We start from the raw sequence: 22725 nt of genomic DNA on the forward strand, positions 1-22725 counted from the left end.
AATGAGAATAAAGGTATCAGCCTCCATCCCGTAGAGCCCATGCACTCTGATCCATAGAGTCTGCCCAGAATCTCTCTCCCTGGTACCTCTAATGGAATGGCCTCTTCATGGAAATGGGAGAAACAGAATATCAGACTAGATGACCAGAACATTCCTTTCTGGCTTTTAAATCTATGGAGTGGGGTGCCCAATGTCCATGCTTACGTATAGGTCTCCATGTACGTACCTTTGGGCTGTACTTCTGTAAAGCTCTTTGAAGGTGGCAGACTCTCGCTGTAAATAAATAAACCAAATGAAATTTAAATAAATGTGTTGTAATGTTTGTGCAAGCTCTTCTTTGTTAACTTAATTTTTTTAAATAAACCAGACTGCAAAGAGTTACAAAGGGATCTCACTAAACTGGGTGACTGGGCTACAAAATGGTAGATGAAATTCAGTGTTGCTAAGTGCAAAGTAATGCACATTCAAAAAATAATCCCAACTGTACGTACAAAATGTTGGGGTCTAAATGACCTGTTACCACTCAAAAAAGAGATCTTGGAGTCATCATGGATAGTTCTTTGAAAACATCCACTCAATTTGCAGTAAAAAAAAAGCAAACAGAGTATTAAGAACCATTAGAAGACGGATAGATAATGAGACAGAAAATATCATTATGCCACTCTATAAATCAATGGTACCCCCACACCTTTAAAACTGTGTACAGTTCTGGTTATCCCATCTCAAAAAAGTTATGTAGGAATTGGAAAAGGTGCAGAGAAGGGCAACAAAAATGGTTAGGGGTATGGACCAGCTTCCATATCAGTGAGATTAAAAAGATTGAGACTGTTCAATTTAGAAAAGAGATGAGAAAAGGAGGATATGATAGAGGTCTATACAATCATGAATGGTGTAGAGAAAGTGAATAAGGAAGTGTTATTTATCCTATCACATAGCACAAGAATTCTAGGGGTCTCCCAATGAAATGAATAGGCAGCAAGTTTAAAACAAACATAAGGATTTCACACAATTCACAGTCAACCTGTGGAACTCATTGCCGGGGAATGTAGTGAAGGCCAAAAGTATAACTGGGTTCACAAAAAGAATTAGATAAATTCATGGATGAGTGATCTGTCAATTACTATTAGCCAAGGTGGCTATTAGCTGAGGAACACAACTCCATACTGTTAGTGTCTTTAAACCTCAAACTGCCTGAAGCTGGGACTGGATGTCAGGGGAGTGGATCACTCAATAATTGCTCTGTTTTGTTCATTTCCTCTGAAGTATCTGGCACTGGCCACTGTCGGATGACCACTGGTCTGACATAATAGGCCATTCTTGTGGTCTTCATGTTTTTTTCCTCTAAAATATCCACAAAAATCTCACTGGCTAACCAGAAACTTGGGCATTGCTGGTAACAAATGGGCATACAGAGACCACTTTCAATACTGAAGGGCCTTTCAAAAAAGGTTGTTGGTTCTAAAATGGGTCATTTTTACTTCACTCCGCAAGTTTAATTTGACTGCATGTTATTAACTTTCGTCTCTGAAGCAGAGGCCTTAGTAACAGATTGCGTTCCTTGGCAACAGGCTTCCATGGTTTAATTAGAGCAGATGTGGGAGTTTTAAAAATGCCACTGTTGGAATAGTTGAAGGATATTAGCAAATCAAATGGGCTGAGGCATGAGTCGTCTTGTCAGTCAGATGGGGGTGGCAAGTCAAAAGAAGTAGTAAACAAGATGCAAGCTGTGACGATTTGGCAGAGGAGGCTTGGCAGAGCAGTTCTGGAAACTTTGCTGCCTTCCTGGGATTCCTGGGATGTCTCTCATCCCTGCTATTCTGTGCCTTGTTTGATTTATGTGGGGAGGGGTAGTAGAAATCAGGGTGTGGGGAGGGGCGAAATTTTCTTCCTATGAATGGGATGATTTATGTAACAAATTACTTATTTGTAAGTTTCCAAAAGGTTTCTTATTTTTGCTTCTGCTTTCACAAAACTAAGAATTCTGTCCCCCCTTTCCTCCTGTCATTTTGCCATGAAAAGCTTTTCCTGTCTTCCATCCCTAGGACTTCACAATGACCTGGAGGAACCTTTCCTAGGCATACGGCCCACTTGGTCCTTGCCCTTTCAGTCACTGTAGGGGCTAGTTGTGTGATGGTTGGGTTTTATGACATGGTCACGTATTCACTAGGAACTGGACTGAAGTTTCTGGCTTGCCAAACAGCCATCAGATTGTAACCAGTTCAGGAGCCTAACAGAGAATGAGCCCAAACCCAAAGCCTGGATCAAGCTTTGAGGTGGAGAGAGTGCTGGAGTCAGAAGCCAAATCCAGATCAGAATCTCATGTCCGTCCCCTCTGTTGATCCTGGGCTGAACCAAATTCCCAGATCTAACTACCCTCAAAGTGTGTATGTGTGTGTGTGTGTAGCTCTCTTATTAATAATAGAGTATACATAATAAAATTAGAAATAATTATAATGCCTGACAGTAAGTGTGTGTGTGTGCGCGCTTGAAACTGATTCAAATCCAGGAGGCAGTGATTAGTGGTTAGAGCAGAGCACTGTGAATCAGGAGGACTCCTGTTCCCATGTCTGTCTCTGGCTAGCTGTGTGACACAGGGCAAGTGACTGGCACATTCTGTTTCTGTTTCTCCATCTATTTCATTGTGCCAAAAAGTGTGTTAGGTGCTTCCTAGTGACTGGGTTCCTGCCCCAAAGACCTAATAAATCCTCCTCCCTCCAAGGCATACTGTGAAAAGAGTTGAGATTGTTGTATAAATGATGCATTTTTTCCAATGAGAGAATCCAGCACAAAATTTGACAAAGCTAGTTCAGGAGGACACTTCTGGCTGTAACTTCTTCTGGCAAAGCTTGATAACAAATACGTAGGACAACTCCTATTAGAAAACCAATTAGCAACTGTAATACAAATAATAAATAATAATAAAAATTATCAGTAGAGCCCAAAGCATTGCGGCATTGCTATGGTAATCTGGAGAGTACTGGACCATTACCAAAGAACACTGTAGCATGTTTTTAGGGAAGTTAGCTGCTGCTTAGTTCTACAGCTCCACTGTTTTGTTTATAAAACCAAGCTGTAAAATTATGGGCAAGGTTAAATAAAAATCACTTCCCTATCCTCAATTAACCTCTTGATTTTTGATTCCTTTTTGCAGTTCAATAGTGACAATGGTTCTGAGAACATGGTTCTAATCTCTAACATGTAATGAAGACACCTGCTCTCTACAGCAGTGAAATAACTATGGTGTGAAAGGGCTCTCCAAAGGATGTTGTCATGCTCCCCTTTGAATGAGGCAATTCAGGTTTGGTATATCAATAGGGAGGCGTGTTCAGAGCCATCAGACTGGCTGCATGGAATGAATAACTGGGGATGGGGGGAAAGGGGAGACAAATGGGTGAATTCTACAGTAAGGAAACCCCCTGGGGAAGCAGTGGCAAGAGGAGGAGAAAAACTTCTTTGGAACAGTCTCCATATTCACTAATTTGTGATGTTGCTCGCTGGGTGGGACTGTGGGAGTGACGAAGGAGACCCTTGAAGGCCTACAAGCTGCAAATCTCAAGGGGAATAGTGTATTGTGATACAGTGTAATTAGGAAACGACCATGCAAACCATAGAAAAATATCAGAGATGGGCAAAACCCCATACTCCTGACCTGACCACTCCCCTCGAACTCTTGAGAGCATTCCAATCCAGAGCTGCATCAATGGGTCGTGTCTTGGACCTATATTAAACCAGAAATGCAGACCTGAGTACTGCCTTGGGATATAGATCTGCACTGAGCAGCCCAGAAAAATATCTCTGAAATATATAGAGAAAACACAAAGCCCTGACAGTTCAGAGCCAGGGAATATATATGTCAGACAGAGTGGATTGAGAAGGGCATGGTATTAGAAGCTTCAGCCAGACTCTTTGGTGACTCCAAACATGCTCTTAAAGGAACACTACTGCAAGCATAAGGATACAGATTTGTTTGTGCTGATTAAGCGGTGAGGGCTGATAGTAAATGTCACCTTAATCCGTATGTTCTGTTTTGCAATCAGTCTCTCCAGCTGCGAGTAATTACCCTTCCCCCCCCCCCCCCCCCTCCCTGCGAGAGACAGTATTCCTGGCACAGAGAGAAATTAGCCTCTCTCTCCTCCTTCCCCCCCCCCCCCGCAATGCCATGCCAGTTTGCACAGGAACATGACATTAATGTAATAATTATAGCACTTGCACCAGTCACAACTGCTACAGCTAAGGCTATAAAAAAGTTTCCAGTCTAATGTCTTCCCTGTCTTGGGTCTAATGTCTTCCCTGTCTTTGCATGCTCATAACTGCCTGAAATGTTAGCATTCATTGGGAATGCAGGTCACATGGGGTGGGCAGAACACTCCAAACTGCAATTCGTTGTCAAAGGACAGATTTCACCATGTTTGTAGCATTATCCTGGAGAAGCATGCAGATGCCACCCCCCTGGCAAGCTGCTGTTTATTGAGCATGCCCAGAAAGCATTTGATCTGGCAGCTGCCAGGCGCCTGGTGTGGAAAGCCTGGCAGTGCAGAACAGCTGATTTCCTTTTAAACTATTTCTCAGCCCCTGGGGTTGTGTGATGAAGAAACAACCAAGTGGCAGTTTTCCTGGGAACCACAGTATCAGCCCAGAGTGAGTAGAGGGGTCTCTGCTGTCAATATTGCTCAGAACAACTTGCTCATTAATATTGCTATTGATTGCATTATTTAAAACTAAATTGTGGGAAGGCAGCTGGACCAGTGTGGAGATGCTAAAAGTGACCTGAAGCCCAGTTCCTATACATTTGAAATTGTCTGGCTATGTAGATTTTATTGAGAATGCACACTCTGTATGACATTCCTGCAGAGTACTCTCCATGGCTTGCAGTGATTGGAATGGACTACTACTTCCTAGTAACATTTTCCATGATGCTTTCATAAGCTTGTGGATGCCTGCTTTCAACCCTACTGCAGAGTAACCAGGTATAGCACCCTCTCTAGAAACATAGATACACACAGTTTTTTCAAAGAGAGAAATTCCTGGGTACCCTCCTGTGATATTAAGAACAACCCAGGGGCAGAGGGTGAGGGACACCCTGATATCTGGTAATGAATTGCAGCTGGCTTACCCCATTCAAGTGTATCCCAATTCTTTAAAGTCATGAAATGTATCTGATAAGTGTCATAGAATCATAGATTATTAGGGTTGGAAGGGACCTCAGGAGATCATCTAGTCCAACTCCCTGCTCAAAGCAGGACCAATCCCCAAATGACCCCCTCATGGACTGAGCTCACAACCCTGGGTTTAGCAGGCTAATGCTCAAACCACTGAGCTATCCCTTCCCCCCTCATGCATAGTGTCAATGAAAAGCTCATGACTCACTCATTAATATCATCACATAATGTAGGTGAAAGCCACTGATTCAGAGTTAAGGACATAATCTGAAATAATACATTCTCAAAATGTGTTTGCCAGCCAACCAGTAGTTACTTCACCCCAGACAAAGGAATGTGATTTTTCCACCTGGGAGGTACTGCCAAAGTACATTGAAAGACAGTGCAAATATATTTACATATCCCGTAAACAGATCCATCCAGCTACAATGGGGTGGAGACAAACCTCACGCTATCACGGTGGGCGGGAGGAGAGTGACAAGTACATGTTTAATGTTCATACATTTACACCAAAGGGGGCAGAAACTATATAATTTGCATTTTAGGAGACAAATCCAGCGGGAGAGAGAAGCTTGGTCTGGGTCTTACTTTTCAGAAAATACACTGCAAAGCTTTACTGGTGTATAAAGAGAGGGGGCTGAACCTCAAGTGATAAGCAATTGAATCCACTGATTGCATGCAATACTACTATACTATACAAGTGTATAGAGTGAGGTCTCTCTGAAAGGTAACGGCACACCGGGGATTAATATCCTTGTGAAATGTATGTGTTAGCGCTATAGGAGGAAATATGAATACATAATAATATTATGCTTTAAAGTCTGTGACCAAACAGGCTCCCTCCAGACAGGGAGAAGGCAGATATTTACCTGTCTCCTATGTAAATGAAACATGGTGGAATCAAAACAATGGAAGCCTCATTTACTTGCAGGGGGATAGGAAGCCCACAGGAAGGGAAAAACAGCATGGGGTCATCCTGCCTCTGGAAAGAAAGTGACAAATTTGGAAGATATAAGCAAAAACAGAAACCATCTTTAGCATTCATCTTTAAACAGGCACAAGGGAACAGAGCTGAGAAAGATGGGTTCTTCCATCAAGGTGGGTTTGAAATCTCTGGAAATCAAATATAGGTGAGAAATCTGCTTAGGCTAAGATCTTTCACAAGAGAAACCAGCCTGTTGTACTTCTATGGAAGGTCATAACTGAGGGATAGTCATCCATGACTGGGAAGAAGGAAGATTGGTGAGAGAGACCATCCTGAGCAAAGCGTGTACCTTGCTAGATTAAATTTTAGGCTTCCACGTTTTTACCCTTGTAACATTTTCTAATTTGATCTCTTATACTTGAATTCACTTAAATCCTGTCGTCTTTTGTTAACAAATGTGTTTTATTATTAATATACACCAACTCAGTGCTGTGTTTAAAGGAAAGAGTGTATTTACCTCAGTTATTAAGATATGATTTGGTTTTGTGTCTTTCAAGGAACAAACAAACCTTATTATCTCTCTGAACTGTCCAGGAGAAGAGGGCTGGACGTTAGAGCGCACAGTTTTGGGAAAATTCAGGACTGGGAGTGTGTTGGGGTCACCTGCAATCAGTACCTGCAGTTGGAACATGACCAGGGAACATGACTGGTATGTTACTGGCAGGTTGCTGGGGTCAGAGTTGCTGGACCAGGGTTACAATTATACAGACAGAGGGTGTGATCCGTATGCTTCTTGCTGACTGTGAATGTCTGAGGCAGGGAATTACAGTAGCAAAGCATTTGAGGAACACGGGGTTACAGGGCAGACAGTGACTCAACCCCTCACTGGGTCTGGATTGCACCCCTCAACTGCGTAACGCCGCCTCTGTCTCCTTTTCCTACTTGTCCTTCCTGCAGAGATTCAGAACTCTCTGTTACACAAGCTGAGACTGGTTTTGAACACTATCTTACAGATAGGTAACAGGAAAGGTACATTTCCTTGGCAACTGGTTGTGTAGTTAGGCATCTTTCTGAGATTTCGTCTGTTATTGGGGGTAATCTCCAAGTGATTCTGGATGGTGTCAAGAGTCTGGATTCATATACAGGATGAATCCGATTTGGCACATCCCTAGTTCCCTGTTGCCTGTTATGAAAAGCAAGTGTTAACTTTGATAGCCTTTGATTTACTCCTTCCTAAACCACCTCAGATTAAACAAGGTATAGATAATGGAGCAGTCAGATAGTAACCTTATTGGCAGGCCTAATCAACAAATGACATGGAGAATGAGAAAAATCAGAATAATTTCTGCCTATATCTAACAATCCTCATGACAAATGCCCTCCTGTTCCCCCAGATACATTTTACTAATTTGGGGTCAGTTGGTTGGGATCTGAGGGCCTAATTCTGCTCTCATTTACATCATGGTGTGAAAATCTGGAGTAACTTCAGTGAAGTCAGTAGTTACCAGTGAATGTGAAGGCAAGATTTGACCCTGAGAGCTCGGAGATGATTTATAATTTAACTGGGCAAATCTCTTTCATTCATCTCGCTTTTTCCCCTCTTCCCTGTGCATCTCTCTCTCCGCCTTCCTTCCTCTATTTATTTTTATTTTCTAATATAGTAATCATAGGCAATAGCTGTGTAAGGAAGAGAAGTATGAAATACCATAGATACCCCATGGTGTGCAGTGCAGAAATGCGTTCCAGAAGAGGGGACATGCTAGGTAGCATGGTCGGTTGGAGAGCTGGCACTGGGATAGCTAAAGCAATCTGTATATTGCCGTAGTATTTGATTTGCAGTCAAATGTGTGTGCGAAAGTACTGTGGCATGCCAATTCCATTATTTAAGATGTGCGTGTTCTCTTGAGTCAAGTGTTCAATTTGACAGACCATCCCTTCACTTGAGTGACATAACCACTGCTTCCAAAGCTCAAGATAGTGGCAGTAGTTATTATGCCCCTAATCATAAAGCTTCCTTGCTACCCTAGTAGGTAGTCTCATTACCGTATATTAATCCATATCTTCCCCTTGCCTCCCTCCCACACAAGTCTGGCATCAAGCAACTTTTCTTGACTGTATTATATAAAGGCTGAAGAAGGACCAAAAGGGCAAAAAATGTCAGGCAAACTTCCGGAATTGTTTCTGCATTATGGGCTCCCTCCATGACCTTCATTGTCTCTCATATTTGGGGCATCTGTCCAGGCTTTTGAATGGCTGTGTTATGGGATGCCAATTTCTATAAGTAACAAGTACTAGTGGGAGTAAGGATGGATATCAAGTCAACAATATGGGAGTGTCTATGGAAATGAGAGGATCGAACATTAGTGTGGGATTAACTATAGTCATGGATGTATTAAGCCTGTGAGCATGCCCAGATATTTCTTGGGACTTGAATGCCAAGATGGAATGGGGTTCTTCTGCAGTTACAAACATGCCCTGCTTTCTTTCCAACTAACCTGACTCCCAAATGCTTATTAGACCATACAGTATGTTAATTTTCATAAACAGAATAAGAATTATATGTCAGGCCCTTGTTGCTGGTACATGCGAGTGGTCACGGTCTCTGTCTCTGTGTCCTTGCCCAAAAGGACTACAGGCATTTTAGAAAGGGACACCAAGTCAGTCCATAACTGAAGAGTCACACAGCAAGAGATGACAATGGACCATGGGGAGTTGCAGAGGTAAAGGCCAAGGTTAAGGATAAAGAATATGTGAGCTGCTTTATGTTGTGTACATATCTTGTTACCTTGAAATTACTTCCGTATATGATATATATATATATATGTGTGTAGTGTATAGGGGCGAGCTCCTGAGTTAAGATGGACTATTGCTCAGGCTTGTGGTCTCCACATTCCATATGTGCAAAAATTAGGATAGGCGAGGACTGCCCTGTAGATCTCTGGGGGGCTGAATTTGGCTCAGTGGCTGCAGTCTGTTCACCCCTTACTATTAAAATGTGTGATGAGGCCTTATCGCCTAGAAAAGAGATTTACTCAGTGTAGTGTTGCTAACGTTTTTATTGTGAGGTCTTACTTTTTATGTTTTTCCTTAAGGCTCCTGATCCTGGAGTCCCGAGATTATGAAATAATCTCAGTTTCCATTACAGAAACATAGTTTCTAGCACTCCGTGGTTGCAGAGAAAAGTTTGAGAATGTGATTTGAGTGCACCCTAAAAGGCTCCAAAACCAGAAAGAAAAGAAGTAAATGGAAATGTATAATGTTTAAGTCAATCTCAAAATATTTTGGAGCCTGACTCATAATTTTTAAACACTTGGGGTTGACAACCCAGCAGATCACTTATTAAAGGTGAAATAATTCCCTATGACAAGGCACTTGGCCCCCCAATTGATATGGATTAGAGTGTTTGTAGGAAAAAAACAAGAATAAGCAGGAGGTTTCTGGCTGACAGTTCATCCTTTCCAGGAAAATGTTTGGAGGCTGGATTTTTCAGATGGGAAACCTTTTTAACTGAGAGCAACACAGCTGGGTTTCCTATCACCAAATATGAGAAACTTGGGTAGGATTGCAGAGTTGTGCACAGCTATAAATAGTTCACTTATGATGCTCTCTCTCTCTTTTGTCAGTCACATTCAGAAATAATGAAGACTGTCAGAGTATATATTAAAGATAAGAGGATGAAAGGTGGCTTGATTCAACTAGAGCATGCTAGGTGCGACCCAATTAGTACCAAGTTAGTGCGACACATCCTACTGCCTCTTCCCCCTGCTTTGCTTTGGCTTCATTTTAAAAAAAAAATTTATGACCAGATTCGCTGCTACATCCCAGCTTTGCCAAGACCTAGGGGAGAATGATAAATAACCACGTGATGCTGCTTGTTGTTTCCTGATACAAGCCTGCCCAAACCATGCCAGTGGCGGATCAAACTGAGGGGAGTTCTGTTCTGCCGGGTCCTCTTCCCTCTCCTGTCCTCGACACATCCACTTCTTCCCCTATGTTGGGATATCTGGTTTTGGGTCTGGCTCTCCTCTAATAACTTTTTGGTTACCACTGACCTATGCAGGAATCCTGGAAATGGAGAACAAGGTAGAAAGATTTTGATTGTAATTGAAAAAAAGATGATTGTTGAAAAATGTTTGAGTCATCCCTGACAACAGGAATGGAAATGGAGACCGAGAGCTTGAGAATCAAATACATTTCTTCCATGCATAAACCTTATGGAAAAACCTGTAGATTGCAAATGAGATGATAAATTTCATTCGTTTTTTTTGGACCATCCTTCAGAAATCAACAGAAAACTGTATCCCTCCCCTAGAATTGTGCACCAAGAGCAGAAAGCAGGGGCCAGCTTTAACTGATACCGTTTTGTTCCCTCCCATCCCAATATGTGGCCTCCCATCAGTTTCATCTGTCCCCTCTGCCTCTGAAGTTTTAATTTTGTCAGCTAGCATGTAAGGGAATAGACGATCTTGAAAGAGGCTGTAGCAAGAATCATGACATCTCATGTTGTTTCTCTGGGCCCCCCTTTATCATGCCTGATGATAGAAATAATGAAACCTCTATTGTATTTAAACACGCATCTGTTCCGGAGATGGATTCTCTCTCATAGGAGGCAGATTGGCTGAGAGGAATGAGGAACCGCGTAGGGGGTCAGAATTTCTACTTCTGGCAGTGCTACCGACTCACTGTGTGGCCTGGGGTGAGTCACGTCTCTCTCTCTGCTCCTCCTCTGACAAATAGGGAGCACGGCATTGACATGCCTGCCAAAAAGGGACATGTTGTGAGGATCCATTAGCTGTTGCCACAGAAGTGCACCATATTTTATTGTTTTCTTCCCCACCCAGTGCCACATTGGCTGACCAATATATGTCAGTGATAGAAAGTAGATTATGCCTCTAAGGGTGCATGATCTCACTGGTAAAGAATTCACCTTGGATGTCTTTACCTTTCACCCATGCAGGGGTCTGTCGTTTCATTCTCCAGGTTTGAGAGCCTGGAAACAGAAAGAGGAGGAGGGAGAGAGAGTAAAATACTCAGGAAGAAGCAGAACCAAAGTGATTGGGGGAGGTGAGGGGCATCAGCAGTGGGGCTTACTCCTGAAAGACTGACTGGATGGGCAGCTTGGTTCCAGTGTAATGGGGACTTAGTAGTAATAAGAAGCAAGATCTAACTTACCTCCTTCACAACTGTCAGCGGAAACCCAAATGACTACTTTGAGCGCAAATGGATTTGCTGACTCTGCAGATTTGGGAATCCGAGAGCAAAGGGGGATGAGGGAGAACCCAGGCGGCAGCGAAGAAGAGGTGAGGAGCAAATTATCACAAGCTCCACTATTTTTATTCTCTCTCATTTCCTCCCCTGTACGTTTCCCATCCCTCCCAATTTCCCCGTCAATGCACATAGTTTTCAAAGCACATGTGGAAAAGGAAAGCAAGAAAAATCCCACTCTGCCTGTGCTTCAAATAAAAAAATAAAATCCCAGGTAGTGAGAGGCTGCTATTAACGTGCTCTTGACAGGCACGAGACTGCTGGGCTGAGGGATGTCTGACTGAAGGGTTAGGCTGGGGTAGGGACGGGGGAGAAGGGGGCTTCTCTTTTTCTTTCAGCTCTCTGCAAGTGGTGGGGTTCCCCCCCACCTCCCTGATAATAAGGACATCATCAGAAGCAACATGCAGTGGCTAAGGGATGGCTCAGGAATGGTGAGTTCAGGTAGCTATGTCTTTCTCTTTTCCTCCTATTGCAGTACTTGGAAGGGGAAATAAGCCTCAATCCTTTCTCCAGACTCCTTCTTTACTCTCTGTCCTTGAAAATCATTGATCATGCTGTAGCCATTTTAGGGTCCCTGCATTACAAAACTGCTGAGCCAGAGAAGAGATTAAAAGAAAGAAAATGACATGGCAGAGATTTGGTAGGTTCAGGGGTGGCTTTCTGGTAGGGTGCGTGTGTGTATGGAATATCATTTTCCAGGGGCTAGCGTGCAGTGTGTCGAGTGAAACAGCTGGATGAAAAGAATCACGGAGGGAGAGAAGAGAACTGGAAATGGGGGTGTTGGTTGTCAACAGCATTGTTCCAAGTGGAACCGATCTGATCTGTCTCTTCCATGGCAGATGAGTTGGGGTGTGCGTTTTATTTGTTACTAAGCTGTCGCATTCCTGCTATTACTTGGGGCTGGACTGTAAAACACCCATCTTAAAAGCAGATGCTTCAAGAAAGCAGTTTAAATGATGACAGACAGTTTACAGCTGTTCTTGCTCCTCGTGACTGGAGTGCAGCTTTGTGTTGATTTTTCTGTTGTGGTTGGGGAAGCCAGGGAAATTCCCCCACCTTAGACAGGGCTAACTGTTCAATAACTTTGGGACTGAGAGACACAGTTCCCCCTTCCTCTCCCCAGATCTCTCTCTCCTACAGAACTGCCTCTGCTTTGTAATATTATTTGCCTGAGCCCTTTCTTTATACGCTAGGCTTTTTTCTTTCAGTACAATTTCCCTAACACTGCTGCATCTCCACTGAGGGTAGCAATGAGGAGAACCGTAGTGTAGACCTGGTCTGAGCAGGTATAGACAACATAGTGCTTAGAGCACGGGGGTCACTTGCAGGGCCAGCTCCAGACCACAGCGCGCCAAGTGCGTGCTTGGGGCGGCACGCCTCGGGGGGCGCTCTGCCGGTTGCCAGGAGGGCGGCAGATGGCTCCGGTGGACCTCCTGCAGGCGTTCCTGCGGAGGGTCCACTAGTCCCTCGGCTCCAGTGGAGCATCTGCAGGGACGCCTGCGGGAGGTCCACCGGAGTCGCAGGACCACCGGACCCCCCGCAGGGAAGCCTGCGGGAGGTCCACCGGAGCCGCGGGACCAGCGAGCAGCAGAGTGCCCCCCGCAGCGTGCCGCCATGCTTGGGGCGGCAAAATTGCTAGAGCCGGCCCTGGTCACCTGGGAGCCCTGTCTGCACTTTGGCTACCACTGATGGAAAGGAACCGATCTTAGCAGTGGTGGGGAACATTTCAGAGGAAAGCTAGTATAGAAACAGCTGTAGGTTACCCATTGATCCCAGTCCATAGCTTTGAGACCTTTTGTGCAGGTTCCTCGCCCACCTTCCATCTCCTTTGAGAAATGTTATACAAATTTGAGCTCTAGAGGTTTACACTGCCTAAAGACTCTGAGCCCATGATCTAAGCTGAGTGTCGGGGTGTGGGCAGCTGTCCTGTGTCAGACACCAGGGTATTTAGGTTTGTATTTAATGTTTTTCTGGGACCTGGTACCAATTCAGGATTTTTTTTTCTTTTAAAAACGTCCGGGCTTTTAATTTCTCTCTCCTTCCCCCTCCTCCCGAATCCCATCCACGCAAGTGTAATGCTCCAGTAATGACATTCTCCCTGCTCCAACTGGTGTCTAAGCAACCGAAGTCACCTGGCACGAATTTGCCTATTTACATTTTCAGAGATTATCAAGTTGAAAGAGAGCAGTGGAGAAATGCCTAATGTCTTTCTTTCCTCTTTTATTTTACCTCCTAGGCAACTACTGTGCTGTGATGGATTTTGGGGGGTGGGTGGGTGGGTAGGGCAATTGTTATAGCCAAGGAGAGGTGCTGTCATTCCCTCTTATCTGTTGATCTTTCTAACTATTTGTCACAAGGAAGGGACACTTTATTTTTCACTGATCAATCGAAGCCTCTTTCCCTACAACCCCTTAAAAATAAAATATGGTGACTGCTAAAGAGCCTATAATATTTTTGTAAACACAGTCTGGGAGATTTTTTGGAAAGTGAAAGTTTAGGCAGATGACCGATTCTGAAACAAGTTTGAACCAGGAATTACCAAATACCTTTAATTCCTGCTGGGAGGAAATTAATTCCAGGGCCATGATTTCTGTAGCTTTTTCAAAGGGTTAACAATCACAAGAGTATTGAAATTATTCTATCTATCCTTTGAAAATGGAGCAGACAATTGATAAAAACAAATAAGGTTTGCATACGAGATATTTATGAGCCATAATGCTGCAACATGGTGTGAAGGGGCTTTAAATGGTTTAAGTGATGTAATAGGTAGTAGTCGTCTCTCAATGTTGAACTGAAGTTCCAGCATTTTGGTAGGGGGCGCTATGATGCTGCAGGTGTTGTCTCTTGGCTGAGCGGTGAAGCTGAGTTCCTGATCACTTGGGCATTAACAAATCTGCACACTATTCCCAAGACAAGGAGTGTTAACCCAGATGTCCGGGCCAAATTCCAATGCAAATAGTTATGTTCCATCCTACCTATATTCCTCTTGTGGTTCCCATTGGGTAAGTTACTTTATACTTTCTGTCTTTAAACAGTTGGGTCATGTTGGTGTGCTCTGTTGAACAGTTGTCATATTCCACCCCAGATGTAGCTGCCCTTCAGTGGAGGCTGAAGTGATCGGAATATATGTAGTTTCGAAATCATCATCAGAACAGCAGTGTAGAAATGTAAAATGGTCTTATAACTCTTACTGCTGGAGTGAGGTTCACTATTGCACTCACAGATGCTAGGCTGCCATAGCCTATGGTATGATAGAAAACCTTAACCTCTCATCCAAATGAAATTAGACCTGTTTTCATGAGCATCCATCAAGCCATCCACAACAGTTCTCACTTGTATAGACTTCATTGTTTTATGAATACTGATTAAAAAACATCAAGAAAAGTATGTATCAGTTACAGCCATTGGGCCAGATTCTGCTCAGTTGCATTAATGTAAAACTGAAATAACATAATTTATTTATAACATGATATGTAAATGCTGCTTTTTATTATTCTCGTCACTAGATTAAGAGAAGGAGTTATGCTCATTCTTTTTCAGTGCTAGTCACATGTATCACAAACATCTATATATTTTACAGTTGGTCACTCCTTTTATTTTGGTAGTAGGCTGTTCTTTATTTCTAAACCTGCCACTTAATCCTTGCTATTATTCTGTCATATTAAGTTTTTGGGTTTGTGCATGTGCTGCTTTCTATTTTTTAAACAATTAATCTTTTGCCAATTATGCTAGCTTCCTGTGAGGGTATTTTACACGCTTCATTGGTATTGAGTAGGTTGCTAAACTCTGCAAGTATCTGTTTCTAATCCTGCAAGCTGAAATTAACTGTCATTGCTAGTAATAGGAATAAATATACACAGCTGACCAGCAATGCAGGTAAGATGATTGTCCGAGTAGGAGTTTCCTCACTCAGAATATTGATCCATCATGAAAATCAAATGAGCCATTTTAAAGTCATCCACACAACATGATATTTTCTGAAATGCTCCCAAGGTGCATTAAAGAAGTATGTTTTTCTCAAGCATTATGTGTATTTATTAAAGAAAATAGAAGCGTGTATCTGCAATATATCTTTGTTTGCTCTTTGAGTCTCATTCTGGGATCAGTCCTGTGTGCATGGAAGGCAATGCAAAGGTTGCCATTGGCTTTAACAGGTTCAGAGTCAGGCCCCTTTAAAGCAGATTGTCACAGCAAACCTAATTTTGTGCATTTTTAAAAAAAAATTCAATTGTTGATTTTTCACATAATCATTTAAAAAAAAATCAAAAACCAAACTCTTGCAAATCAAAGTGGATAAAATGTGACAAAATTAAACAAAAATTAATTACACAAATACAAATGCAAAATCTAGTGGAAAGGCCTTGAGGAGTGCAAATCAGCAGCCGAACTTCCACATAACCTTATCTAACTTGTTCTTCCCCAGTTATCAGTATGTAAATCAAACAGTCCTCCAGGTAGCACAGGCTCCTCACACTCCAGCATTTGAATGGGTTCAATGTCAGAGAAAACTGGCTGAGAATCTGGACAATTTTCTTTTTTTAAAAGCTGAAGATCAACTCAGGAGATAAAAGCCTCCCAACCAATGCCCATGTGTAGGAGGACAATAGGATTCATTTGAGGAGGCACTGAGCCCCCTCAGCTCCCACTGAGATTAAAGGGAGCTGAGCGCACTCAGCAGCTTGCAGAATCTGGCCTTTTGCAATAATATGCACAAAGAGAATTGCACTGTCCTGCAGAGTAGATTGGAGCTCTCGCAGAAGGTGAACGCTGCACCCTAACCCAGAGTTTTCATCACCACTGAATGCTGCACCCTAACCTAGAACAGCCCTTTCTCCAGAAAGAGAATGGGTTATGTCAAGTCTATTCTCATTCATGTTGGACTCTGTTGTCACAGAAGATTGACACTTGGGTCAAATGTGCACTTTCTGTGCTGTTGATTAGAAATTCCTGAAGGATTAAGCTTGTTTCATAGTGGAATTTTCCCCCACACATTATTTTATTTTCTGAGCATCTATTGGACCATGATGATTTTCCCTCCACATCCATATCCTATACCCTTAGGACAGTTTGGATGTTTCAGTGTTAGTCTTCCTCTGGTTTTATTCTTATATGAGTGCACAATAAACACATGAGATAATAAATAGTTGATAATGTAATAAATAATAAAACAATCAGTACCTGGCATGAGATGAAGGTTGGTCCTGTGACTAAATCATAGGACAGAATCAGGAGACCTGGATTTTATTCCCATCTGTGTCATAAAGTTGCCGTGTGAACTTGGACAAATCACAGTCACTTCACCTCTCTGTCAATTCTCACATCTGTAAAATAGACACAATAATAACTTCTTACCTCACCAGGGTGCTGTGTTGATTCTGTTATTAATATTTGAAAGACACTTTGAGATCCTTGGATGGAAAGTGCCAGAGAAATACAAAGTATTATTTATATAATATCAAGCAATATACACCCATTGTGAAACCAAAAGCGCCAAGTGGTTGGTCCGTCTGCCTGTTCATCCATCTCATGTCCATCACTGTAGTATCTGAGCATAGCAGTTGTCTTACTTTTCACTGACATGATATTTACTAAGAATTGATTTGTTTGAATGCGGGGATGCTTAAAAAAAGACTTCTTGAGAAATCTCTGAAATGCTTCATGTTCACATGCTCATCTATTTATGACATTAGCTTCTTCTGCTCCAAAATTGTTGCTTTGGTGATCTTCCAGCCTGGCTGTTAGTTTGAACATGACTGATTCTTCAAGTAACTAAGCTGTTAGATAACAAAAAATCATCAAATTGTCTCAGCCTCCAATAGTTTCTATTGTTATGAAAAGCCATCTTGTCTAAAACAAAACAACACGAAAAACAAAACAGCTGCCTATTATGTAGATAAGCAATGGAAGGTGCATAGTATTAGAGAATGACCTAAATTGCAAATTTTGGTTCCAGATCCAGATTATGAAATCCCTAAAATGTGAACATATTTAGATCCTGGTATCTGTCTTGATCTATTATAGAAAGATGGGCCAGATGCAAACTCCAGATCCTGGTTCAGGCTCCAGTTCAGCACAGCACCTAAGTATGTGCTTAAATCCCATTGACCTCAATTACACATAACACATGCTTAAACTTAAGCACACACTCAAGTGCTTTGCTGAAATGGCACCCCAGATTTTGAACCCCCCTTTTCCTCTCCTACAAAATTCAGGACCCGAGCTTCAGACATATAATGTATATTATATCTAAACTAAATATTATGCTAGGAGAATATTAAGGTTGCACAGGTAAGTACTCAGAACTCCAGAAATGCCAAAGCTGAGACTGCGTGTGTAACTTAGCTCCACCCTATTTGTGTGTATGCTTTACCATACACCTTTCATTATGTAGTCACATACCGTTTTGTTCCTCAAAGAATCCAACATAATACCAGAGAATTGCATCTTCTGCTTCTGTATACTGGTCCTCATCTGCCAGATAGACATAGTGACCTTCAGGCACTTTCTAATAACTCTTGTCATCTCCATGACTGCCAAAATTTCCCAGTTTACTGTAACCCCTTTCGTGTCATAAAAATGTTGTCTTTGGACTTGGAAGTCCTGTGTGACTGATGAGGGAGGTAATCTTTGTTGTTATACCAATAAAAACTAGCAGGATCTTATTAAAGGGGACAAGACATTTGTCACATTTATTGTAAATACCATAATAAAATAAAAGATAACAGCAAACAACGTTGTTTGGCTACTTATTCCTATATATCCATTCACACAATCATTCATACAAGTTTTGGATAGATATTATAGTTACCAGCCTAAAGTTGCTTGTGACAGAATACTGGCCAGCTACTCTGTACACAAGAGTGGAGCCGAGTCCGGGTCAGGTGCACCTGATGCTCCTGGAGGCTGGCAGCAGAACCATAGACTCAAATCCTCAGTCTGTCAGAGTCCAGTTTTATTAGAGTTTTTTTCCTATGTTAGTTCATGAGATTGTTTTCACTCTGCTGTTGCAGATAATCAGCAGGTTGGCTGGCTCTATTCTGTCAGATATTTGTTAGGTGCTTGGGTGATCGTTCTGCTGTTGCATGAATCAATCAGCAGGTTCTGGCTCCATTCTGTCAGATGTTTTTTTTAGGTGCTTAGGGTGGTCGTTCTGCTGTTAAGCACGATCAATCAGCAGGTTGTCTGGCTCATTCTGTCAGATGTTGTTTAGGTTGCTTGGGTGGATCCCAGTTCGCCCTCTGGAGGTCACCTGGTTGAATTCCACTTGACACCTTCTTTCGGACCGAACTCGAATTTTCACGCTGGTAATCCTAATCATTCATATCATTATAAAGTAGGCACTCATCACATACACTCGTTTATCTTAATTACATTTTATTTCAACTGTCCTCTTTACCTTTTGGGGTGTGAGACTCCCTGGTCTTTAACAATTAAAAAGAAGGAACATAAGTGCGAATAAAAAATGAATTTACAGAGGCTGGAGGTCCTATTTGTAGTGATTACAAAGTGTCACTTGAGAAGGGCACTAGAGTCAATTAACCTTTAACAAATTTTAACAAAGTATTCTGTGAGCAGCTTACACAGACACAGCTGGTGGCTTGCAGGTTAGAGGCTAAATCTGGGGAATCACATTTATTTCTAATATAAACCTTTAGTTATAAAGTATTAATTAACATTAAATTATTTCTAACAATAAATCATTTTTCATATAAACCATGTCTAATATAAACCTTCTTTAGTATCCCTACATTGTTGTAGGTGGACTATTGTACTGTATTATATGAAGGACCAAATCCTGTACAGATTTATACATGGTGCATCCTCATCCCTAGTTAGTGGGAGTGTGTGTGGTGTTGTCAGCCAGTGTGGAGTATGGAAGGAATCTACTCTGATTTAAAAAAAGAAATTGATTTAAATTTTAAAAAATGCAGATAACATTCTCATGGATAAAAATGCGACAATAAATTCATAAATCCAGTGCCATCCAGTTGGAATTGCTATTTTTTCCTGGCATACTGGTGTCATCTCTTTCATGGAACAGGTGCCAGATCCACTGGGCTCTTCTTTCATCTTTGAGTAGATGCTCATGTTCTGAGAGGTGCTTCCAATACCCTGAGTTAATTTATGTGAAATACAGAAGATCAGTGTATATCCTAACAAGATGATGTTCATCCACTACCCACTGTTCATCTTGACGAGGGAAAATCAGGGCCAAATATAACCGACAGCCTCTGTAACGGGCAGGAGGAAAACAAGTAGCTGGGGGAAAAGAAACACCAACAACTGATTTTTAACTGGTCCTTATTCTTTGCATGTGGTCTAATGGCTAGAACAAGGAATTGGGAGTTAGGACCATTGGTTCTATTTCCACCTCTGCCACTGACCTGCTTTGTGACCCTGAGCTAGTTGTGGAATTCTCCCTGTGCGCCACTTTCCTCATGCATAAAACTAATGTATTAATATTTCTTGTAACAAGACAGTCTGCTTCTTTAAGGGCCAGGAGGGCTGCAGCCAGTCTGCCCTGTTCTGAGACAGAGCCCTTTTTAGAACAGGTGTTTGGCTGAGGAGAGGGGATTATTAGACCCTGCTGGGAAGGGGGGCAGATGATTCCTAGAAAGAGCTGAAGAGCTCAGTGGAAGGTGGGAGCTGGGGGAAGGAAGCTGGCTTCTAAAGCAGGTGGGAGAGATGCAAGGGGAAGGGCTCCTGCAAATAGCTTTGGTTTGGTGTTCCTTTGTGAGTTCTACATATAAAGAATTAAACTGTGCACTGAAGGAAGGGCCTGAACAGACTTTTGGCATGGTGTTAGTCCTTTCTGGGCTGGGGAGACAGAGGCTAGCAGCTTGTGCTTTCCTATCCTGCAAGGCTAATAGGAGGCTTAATTAATGACTGTTAGTCAAACTTTGTTAAGAACTCCCTGGATGAAAGTTGCTAGAAGAGTGCACTACATTCAGGGCCGGTGCAACCATTTAGGTGAACTAGGCGGTTGCCTAGGGTGCCAAGATTTGGGGGCGCCAAAAAGTGGCACCCCCCCAAAATTTTTTAAATGGTTGCAGCCGCTGCTGCTGGAGGGGCTGAGCTGCCGGCGGCAGCAGCTGCCTGAGCCGCACCCAAGGTGTCCCCGGGTCATGCGCACTGCGCAGCCCGAGCCAGGGACGCCCGCCGGTGTTAGGGAGCGCCGACGCAGTCTGGCAGCCCAGGGGCTCCCCCTTTGGGGTTCAGCGCGCCTCTCTGCTGGGGTCAGGACGCCACAGAGCCGTGACCCGGAAGCCAGGGCGCCGCGCCCAGGTCAGGAGCCCGCCGAGCCCGGCAGCCCAGGGCGCCCCCTGGGGTCAGGTGCCCCCCGGTCAGGGACGGCACCCAGGGCCGGCGCTTTCTGGGGTCAGCATTGGGGGGGGCGCATTTTACCGGGGGCCAGAGGTGGCTTCGGTGGAGCTTGCCGAGTCGATCTGTGGAAGATTGCCCAGTCTTCACGGCTCCGGTGGACCCTGCCGCAGGCATGCCTGCAAGCAGCTCTAACGAGCGCGAGAGGCGCGGGGCGGATGCTGAATCGGCGGCACCAGCGCAACGAACCAGCGCCGTCCTGACTACATTATTAAGTATAGAGGGGTAGCCATGTTAGTCTGGATCTGTAAAAGCAGCAAAGAGTCTGTGGCACCTTATAGACTAACAGACGTTTGTGCCTGAGCTTTCATGGGTGAATAACCTCACTTTTCGATGGACGCATGTGTTGGCAAATTTCCAGGGCAGGTATATATAGCGTAGTAAGCAAGCAGGCTAGAGATATGAGGTTTAGTTCATAGCAGCTGGAGGATGAGGCCTCCTAGCCAGCGGGGGTGTGAGAAACAAGGGAGAAGAAATGGTTTGTATGTTGGCAAGCCATTACAGTCTTTGTTTGAATCTGAGCTGATGGTGTCGAATTTGCAGTGAATGAAGCTCAGCAGTTTCTCTTTGAAGTCTGGTGCTGAAGTTTTCTTGGCTGCAGATGGCCACGTTAAGAGATTTGTGTGTCAGGAGGGTTGAAAGTGCTTCCTACAGTTTTGTATATTGTTTCCGAGGATTCCTAATATATATTGTGTCCATTTATCCTTTTCCATAGGACTGTCATCTTGGCCGATGGTACATAGAGAGGGGCATGTACTGCAATTGATGGTGTAATTTAATTGGTGATTGCAGGTGAAATGACAGCTGATGGTATGGCTGATTGTTAGGTCGTCATGGGGGGTTGGGTCGGCTGGTGTAGATATGTGGGCAGAATTGGATCGAGGTTTGTTGCATGGACTGGTCCTGAGTTAGAGTTGCTATGGTGCAATGTGCAGTTATGGGTGAGAACATTGGCTTCAGGTTGCAGAGTTTTGTCTGTGGGCAAGGACTGGCCTGCACTCATGGCCTGTTGAAATTGTGGGATATTGTCCAGGATTGGTGTTGTAGATCCCATGATGATCCGTTGGATAGGTTTGTAGCTAGGGGACTGTATGTGATGGCTAGTGGAGTCTGTTCGGTTTCTTTCTTGATTTGTCTTGCATTAGGGAGGCTTCTGGTCTACATCTGGCTACTGTTGATCTGTTTCCTATTTCCTCGTGCGGTATTGTAGTTTTGAGAATGCTTGGTGAGATTTTGTAGGTGTTGGGGCTTGGTCTGGGGTTAGAGCTAGATGCTGTTGTCGCTACGTGCTTGGTATATTAGACAATGGATCGTGTGGTGGCGCGGAGATGGAAGCTGGAGGCATGAAGGGTAGGCATAGCGGTCGGTAGGTTTTCAGGTATACGGGTGTGTTACATGTGACATCATTATTTCAACGTGGTGTCTAGGAAGTTGGACTCGCCGTGTAGGTTGTCCAGCAGTTGAGGTTTGATGGTGAGGTGGATGCGTTGAAATCGTGGTGGAATTTTTTCAGGTCTCTTTCCGCAATGGTAGATGAATGAAGATGTATCAACGTAGCGTAGGTAGAGAAGGGGCGTGAGTGGACGAGAGCTGAGAAGCATTGGTTTCCAGCGTCAGCATAAAAATGTTGGCATATTGTGGGCCATAATGGTGCATAGCGTGCACTTGTATGGAGTATATATAGTATCAAATTTGAATAGTTGGTAGTTTGAGGATGAAGGCAGAGCTAGCAACCAGTTGTGGCGTGGATATCAAGGATACTGTTCCTGAAGCTTGTATCCATCGTGTGTGGGGATGTTTGGGGTGTAGGAGCCTTAATCATGGTGGCTGGATGGTGTTTCTGGAGGTGACCAATGCATTGTAGTTTCCTCAGGAAATTGTGGTGTCAAGAGATAGCAGGAGTGTTGGTGGATAGGGTCTGAGTAGGAGTCACATATCCAGACAGTCCTTCAGTAAGAGTGCCAATGCCGGGATGATGGGGCATCCAGGATTTCC

At 43.3% G+C, this 22725-nt stretch overlaps 1 protein-coding gene across 4 annotated transcripts in view; it reads left to right on the top strand.

The window, feature by feature from the left end:
* ARHGEF9 (Cdc42 guanine nucleotide exchange factor 9) overlaps positions 1-22725 on the top strand; it is a 319664-nt gene that overhangs the window by 126269 nt on the left and 170670 nt on the right. The window contains exon 1 of one of the 4 annotated variants that reach the window (XM_032771806.2): positions 11675-11790. The exons of the other annotated variants lie outside the window; for them this stretch is intronic. The gene's annotated coding sequence lies outside the window, so the exon portion shown is untranslated. Of the gene's footprint in view, positions 1-11674; positions 11791-22725 lie in introns of those variants that run through there. 4 annotated transcript variants of the gene reach the window in all.

The sequence above is a fragment of the Chelonoidis abingdonii genome, chromosome 8 (assembly GCF_003597395.2).
Source record: "Chelonoidis abingdonii isolate Lonesome George chromosome 8, CheloAbing_2.0, whole genome shotgun sequence".
NCBI lineage: Eukaryota > Metazoa > Chordata > Testudines > Testudinidae > Chelonoidis > Chelonoidis abingdonii.